The following is a 7,780-nucleotide window of genomic DNA, read 5'->3' on the forward strand; positions in this document are numbered from 1 at the left end:
AGGAATGGATCCTAAGTCCAGCTTCCCTGGAAAACACATGCATGAACACATTTATATGAACCAAAATAAGAATTGTCTCTGAATGACAGATTGTTTTCAGATGAATTTTCATGCCCTATCCTATTTAGTGAATTTCTATTTTCAGCATTTTGGAAAAATCAACACAAATAGTAATCTAATATTTTTATAAGAGAGAAGTAAAATGAATTTCGCTCCTAGTGTTACAGCAAACACTCGGCACCCAGGAAGAGACAAGCAGCGTGCACTCGGGGAATCAGAAAAGACTTTTGCACCAGTGCTGGCCCCACCGAGTCACCTTCAAAAGCTGAGCACCCAATTCATGTTTTACTGATCCTTTATACATATGTGCTTCCGGGTTGGGCGGGACTAGGATAGTGAAGATTCTGGTTCCTGGAAGACAAAAGCATGCAAGACATCTAGCTGGCCATTTTTTTTTTTTTTTTTTTTGAATATGCTCTTACCAGCTTTCCTTCTCATTCCCGCCTCTTGATTCTCAAGCTGCTGTAGCAGACTTAGAGAAAATCATTTTGTGGGGGCAGGAAACCCTTTGCTGCCACAGGAGGAGGAGCGAAGACCATTCTGGCTTCTTCCTGCTGGGCAGGGATGTCGAAGAGAGGAATGTGACAGCTAGGATTCTTTGCCATCCGAAGGAGAGTAGTGACAGCTAGAATGGTCCAACTAAACCATCATCTGGAGTTTGACAGCTTCTAGGCGAGAGGAAACAAACCTGGTTAGCATATTAAGAATACAAGGATCAAACAGGAGGGCTATGAAAAGCATTAGGAGAAGACCAGCTAAAGTGAGGAGCCAGGATGCCTAATTCCATATGTTGCTCCAAGAGTTCCATGAGTCTGCTAATTCCTGCTTCCGTTTGTTGATTCACTCCCTTAGCTGCTGGACCGTATCTCCAACTACCCCTGATTGGTTGACACAGAAGCAACATTCTTCATTTAGGAAGAGACGTAATCCTCCCCTTTCGGCAGTTAGCAGGTCCAGCCCTCTTCTGTTCTTCAAGATTACCGCTGCTAGGGAGTTTATTTGGTCTTGTAAAACCACCAGAGATTTGATAACCCATTCTATGTCATCTGTTAGGTCCTTAGATAATTTATGACAATAAGTGGTTGAGGAGACTATTCCTCCTATTCCAGTGCCGTTATTCCTAAGGCAGTCAGCAGGGGTATGACTTGAATGGCTCTTTTTGATTGAGTATATGCTGCCAAGGGTACTATAAGAGACCGATTGTTGGGAAAAATGTTTTTCTGAGGAGTGAGGAAGGCCATGTACAGATGCCCACCCAATCGACCAGTAGACATAGGTAGGCATCTGTCCCACATACAAAGAGAAGCCCTGGGAGGGGGTGACACCAGGGATGGGTTGTGGGAAAATGAGTGAGTTCCTGACTGTCAAGAGTTTGATTGCACTGGCCAATGGTCAGATTGCCAACTGGCTCTGTTCCCATTGTGTTTGCCAGGCACCTGGGAGCCATTTGGGACAGTTAGACTCCAGTTAGTACAGGTCTCACCATGTGCGGGTCTGGATCTTCAGTTAACAGGGTAACACTTACAGTTGCCTGTGTTATCAGAGTAGCTGCATAGCGGGTGTCCTGTGGACAAGCAGAGCCAGCAGGCTCTGGCCAGGCTGGGATTGATATCATTGAGGAGGTGATGAATTGCATTTAACACTTGGTCCAGACAGGGATCTAAGACAGGTGGTCTACCTGATTTATGTTACGCCAGAGGTTGAAGGGTTAGGTCAGAAGTGACACAACAGGCATGAGGAACATCAGGGCAGGTCCCCCAATAACGTTTTATTTTCATTTTTCCTGTCCAATAAGTTGTCCCATTTCTGGTACAAGGAGTGACTCTCCTGGTATCAAAACATCTTTTCAGCATGCAGGTGTACATGGTGGCACAGGGGCATGGTGGTATTGTTGTTTTACCTATGTGGACCAGAGGAGCAGGGGAAGGAATTGGTACAAGGGGAGGGGTTGGAGCAAGAGTCAGGAAGGGCACAGGGGGAGGAATGGTCTCTTTAGGAGGCCGAATGGGGTAGCAGGCAGTGCAACCTTGTGCGCCTGTAACATAAGTTTGTCCCTCATGAAGACAGTAGATGGGGTCCAGCGGTGGGGAGCACAGAGTGGCTCCTCAGGCCTTGAGGGACAAGGGGGAAATGATAAATCATGCATTTGCATGGCGTGAGTGAGAAGACTCCTTTTGAGCAGGTTAGGAACAGGAATATGTGCAACAAGGACAGGAGATAGGGCAATTCCATCCTGGGGTAGGAGACAGGTAATAAAGACAGAGAACAACATGCAGTGAAGGACGTCAATCACAACTCAGATCATATAAATCTAAGGAGCATAAGAGATCCTGACATTAGTAAGTAGAAGGAGGCTAACAAGAGTTTGTGACTGAGACGCAAATCTGCAGAAGAAACTTGGATAAGCCATACAGCAAAGAGTATAACAAGTATGGAAAGAGAAATAGGTAGGGGATGACATTGAAATTCGAGAGAACAATTTGCTATAGTTCATTTAAGTCATTTGGTGATTTCCTCAAGCTTCTGGTTACAGAGAGTTCTTACGTGTTGGCTGCAGGCTGCGTATCATCTGCTCTTTTCTTAAGGGTGATCTGTAGAGGATTATTCTGGTTAGCAGTTACTTTCCATTCCAAGTGGTTGTCAGGTGACAGATGGCCTGCCTTTACTTGAGAATGGTGGATCCAGGCGGTTAGTCCTGCAACCTTGAGGGCTGGGTGTGGTTAGCACAACTAAATAGGGTCCCTTCCAGGTAGGTTTGAGTGGTTCCTTTTTCCAATCTTTTATCCGAACCTGATCCCAGGTTTGTGGGGGGTGTACAATTATTCCTAGAGAAATGGGTATCCTGTCACCCATCTATGTATCTCAAATATAGTTTTCCCTAATCCTTGTAGTTGTTTTTGTATTTCCAAATTCCCTGGCTGTGTCAGGTCTCCCCTGAATTTGACTAGTGGAGGGGACCTTCCATATAGGATCTCAAATGGGGATAATCCTATTTTTGTCTGGGGTGTGCAGCATACTTGGAGAAGAGGTAGGGGTAGTATATCTGGCCAGGACAAGTTAGTTTCCTGACATAGTTTTGCCATGGCTGACTTAAGGGTCCAGTTCATACGTTCCACCTTCCCTGAACTCTGGGGTTGGTAGGCTGCGTGTAAGTTCCATTGGATGTCTACGGTTTTGGCTACTTTTTGCACCACCTCAGCCACAAAAGCCAGGCCACTGTCTGAGTCTATGGTTAATGGCATTCCATGTCTGGGGATGATATCTCTTGGCAGAGCCTTAGTTACTTCTCTTGCCTTTTTGGTGCGTGTGGGGTAGGCCTCAACCTAGCCAAAAAACGTGCAGATGAATAGCAGAAGAAATTTGTATCCTCCACTGGGTCTTATTTTGGTAAAGTCTACCTCCAAATCTTCGAAAGGTGCCTAACCATAGCATTTAGATCCCCATGGGCCAAGGGCGCCTTATTTGGCATTATTTTGAGCACAGAGGAGGCAGCATTAAAAGATCAAGGCACAGAGGGGTGGGAACCAAGCAATTACATAGTAACAACTTACTAAGGTTTCAAGGGCAGTTTTTCCTAGGTGGGTGAGCTCATGCTGTTGGGAGAATCACCTGGTGGGCTAGCTGTTCCAGTATATAGACTCTTTGATCTGGAAGTACCCACCATCCTTCTTTTGTCTGCTTCCCTTTTCCTGTTGTGCCCATTTTGTTTCTTGGGTTGTGTACCTTGGGGAAGTTGGCAGTTCCAGAGCCAGCATGATTTTTGAGGATGTTGTTTGTTCTGCTGTTTGTTTAGCTGCGGTGTCTGCCCATCGGTTACCTTCCAACACTGAGTCTTTTCCTCTTTGGTGCCCCTTGCAGTGGATGACTGTTACCCCCCTCAGTTCCCAGACTGCCCTTAATAGTTTTAGGATTCTTCTCGATTTTTTCTTTTCCCCCTGCAGTCAAAAGTCCTCTCTCCTTATATAGAGCCCCATGTATATGTACAATGGTGAAGGCAAAGCGCGAGTCAGTTGTATATGTTGGCTCTTTTGTCTTTACTGAGTTCTAGCGCTCTCATTAGGGCCCACAGTTCCGCTCTTTGGGCTGACCATGCATGTGGAAGGACCTTTGCTTCTATGACATCAAAATCAGAGACTACTGCATAACCAGCATATATCTTGCCATCGTTCATGAAGCTGCTGCTATCAGTGTAGAACATGAGGTCTGGATTTTGTAAGGGCTTGTCTGATAGGTCAGGTCGACTAGAACAGACTTCATCAAGTACCCCTACACAATCATGCTCTGGGGGCCACACCCCTGCAGGCAAGAAAGCGGTAGGATTTAGGGTGTTTATGCCTTCCAATCTTATTCATGGGTTTTCACATAGTAGTCCTGATATTGTGTCATCTGAGCATGAGTTAGCCAGTGTTGCCCTCTGGCATCCATCAAGGTAATAACAGAATGGGGGAACCCTAATGTTTAGGTTTTGCCCCAACATGAGTTTGTCTGCTTCCTTGATTAAAAGTGTGGTGATTTCCAGGGCCCTCAGGGGGCCATCCTGCCGCAACTGAGTCAAATTGCTTTAAAAGGTATGCCACTGGTCTTTGCCAAGGTCCAAATTCCTGGGTAAGAACCTCCAGGGCCACCCCATTGCTCTCATGTATGAACAGGTTGAAATCTCATGATACATCTGGGAGTCCCAAGGCCAGTGTGTGAGTTTTGTCTTTATGGTTTCAAATGCCTTTTCTCGGTTAGCACCCCAGAAAAGGGGTGCCCTTTCTTCCTCCTTTAGTGCCTTATAAAGAGGTGTGGCCAACTCCAAGAACACTGCGATCCATATCTGTCAGAATCCTGCTACTCCCAGAAACTCTCAGACCTGCCGGTGGGTAGTGGAAACTGAAATGGCATAAACTGCCAGTTTCCCTTTGGCTCCCAGCATCTGTTTGTCTTCGGTAATTCTGAAGCCCAGTATTTAATTTCCTTGGCAAATCTGTGCCTCTTTCTTTGACACCCAGTATCCCACCTCTGCTAGTAGCCTGAGTAGGGCTCTGGTTCCCTCCCAGCACTGGGTCTGCATGGGACTGGCCAGCAGGAAATCATCCACATATTGGAGAAGAACACATCTTAGGTCCTGTCCCAGAAAACTGGCTAAGTCAGATGCCAGCACCTTATTGAATAAGGTTGGTGAATTTTTGAATTCTTGCGGCAGTCTGGTCCAAGTGAATTGTTCCTTTGCCCCTATGGTAGGGTTTTCCCATTCAAAGGCAAATAAGGGTTGGCTATTAGGCACTAGCTGGAGACAGAAGAAGGCATCCTTTAAATCCAGACATGTGAACCATCCTGCTTCAGAGAGTATGAGTCCTAGTAGAGTGTATAGGTTAGGCAATGCTGAATGCTGCATGATGACTGCTTCCTTAATGGCTCTTAGGTCCTGTAAGGGCAGTAATCATCTGTCCCAGGGTTTTTCACAGGCAGCAAGGAGTATTCCATGGGGACTTGCATCGTTTTAGAAGTCCCCATTTGAGTAGTCTGTCCAAGTGTATCTGGATCCCCAGGCATGCCTCCCATGGGACCATATATTGGCATATTTTAACAGGTTGAGCCCCAGGCTTTAGGTCAATTAATATTGGGGGGTGGTTTTTTGCCAGACCAGGGGGGTTTCCTTCTGCCCAAACTGAAGGGAATTCAGCTTCTAGCTCGGGAGCCACAGTTGGCTCACCGGGAGGGGAAGTATATAATCTCCATTCCTCTTCCCATGGTATTGTCAGGGACAAAATCGTGGGTTGGGCCTTTTTATTTAGGCACAATTGCATCTGTCCATCCGAAATGAAGGCTATTTCTGCACCCAGCTTGGCTAGGAGGTCTCTACCTAACAGTGAGTCCGAGCAGTCAGGTAAATATAGGAATTCATTAACTACTTGGTAAGCCCCACCAGCTGGCATTGTCTGGGAACACAAAATGGCCTTTGGGTTTGCATCCCAGTGGCTCCTGCAATGATGACTTCTTGACCTGATAGAGGTGCCACCTTGTGTGTCACTACAGAGTGTTTGGCCCCAGTGTTGACTATTAAGTCTATTGCCTGGCCCCCCACCTTCATTTTGACCATGGGCTCATGAGGGCCCAGTTGGATAGAGCCCAGTCTTTCCTAATCAGAGTCCACACCTGCCAGTCCTATCAGGTCAGCCTCAGGTGGTTCTGGTTGGTAGCAGTTGGGTGGAGCGGAAGTTTTTGGTTTTCTCATTTGGAGATTGGGGCACTCATTTTTCCAGTGTGTAAATTCTTTGCAGTAGGAACACTGATCCTGTCCTGGCACCCTTCTTTTGTTCTTGAATCCCACGTGGTTTCCATGGGGGCCCTTCTGGAGGGGACAGTCGCCCCAAGGCCCCAGCCAGGAGAACTGCCTTTTGTTTTATTCTTCAGTCTGTCTCCTTTCTGGCAGCTCAATTCCAATTTACAAAAACCTTGTTGGCGATTTCCAATAGTTTCATCACGTTCTGTCCAGCGAATTCTTCCAATTTTTGGAGCTTCTGTCTAATGTCACTTTGGGTCTGTCCCACAAAGGCAGCATTGCCCATGTGCTGGTTTTCCAGGGCTTCTGGGTCGAATGGAGTGTAAACTCTAAAGGCTTCACATAATCTTTCATAGAAGTCACCTGGGCTCTCTTCTGGCTTTTGTAGGACTTCAGATACCTTTGCAGTATCAGTGGCTTTTTGGCCCCTGCTTTTTTTACCCCTTGGAGGAAGGGGAGTTGGTATCTTTCTAACCTGGCCCTTCCCGCTTCTGTGTTGGGGTCCTAGCAGGGCTCCTCTTTGGGCATATAGGCTCCCGTGTCCAAGCATCAATGTCTAGTTGCCCATCTGGTGCCTGAGTCTGTATACATTTTCTGACTTTGGTGAGAATTCATCAGTGCTCTTCTGCATTGAAAAGGGTGAACAGAAGCTGCTTACAATCGACCCAGGCAGGGCGGTGAGTCTGGAATATGGATTCTAAGAGATATATCATTGCCTGCAGCCGCACAGAGTAGGGCGGGTGTAGTGTTTCCAGTTGAGGAGGTCAGTAGTGGAGAACAGTTGGCAGTAGAAAACCAATCCCCCTCTTGTAGGGTCCCACTGGGGCCTATTCTATGGAGACCCCTAGTCTCCCACAATGGCATCTGCAGTGACCTTGGGGGCCTTGTACCTTGAGGTGCAGATCTAAGGCACCTTCCTACCGGTTCAAGTGTCCCTGGTTAGGGCAGACTGGCTGCTAGCAAAGGTGTGACCGACAGGGGTGGACTGTCAGGCAGGTAAGGGTCCCCTCCCTCCATTGATGGGCCGCTTGGGGCATTTGGTGGTGGAAATGGAAGGACTTCTTCTGAATTTTTTTGGAGGATGGGGGCGGTTTTTTCTGCTGTGAGGTCTTCTTCTTAGGCTGTGCCACAAGACTTTACATTGTCCATTACTATTAAGGCAGAACTGGACCCTCCTTGGGCTTAGGCTATTTCCAACCACTGATCAATGTATGAGAATTGATCCAGGTGGCCGGGGTCTCCAGTAATTACTTTAAAAACAGCTCGGACTGTGGGGACATCTAGGGTGTCCTCAGCAGGCCAGCCTACACCAAACGTAGGCCATTCTAATTCAGAGAAGGTGCATAATTCCCAGGGGTCAATCTGACCCCATAGTCCCCTGAAAATCCCTTTTAAAAATTCTTTTTTTTTTTTCATGTTCATTTTTGAGAGAGAGAGAGAGAAAGAGAGCAC

This window comes from Lynx canadensis, chromosome B1 (assembly GCF_007474595.2).
Source record: "Lynx canadensis isolate LIC74 chromosome B1, mLynCan4.pri.v2, whole genome shotgun sequence".
NCBI classification, from domain to species: domain Eukaryota; kingdom Metazoa; phylum Chordata; class Mammalia; order Carnivora; family Felidae; genus Lynx; species Lynx canadensis.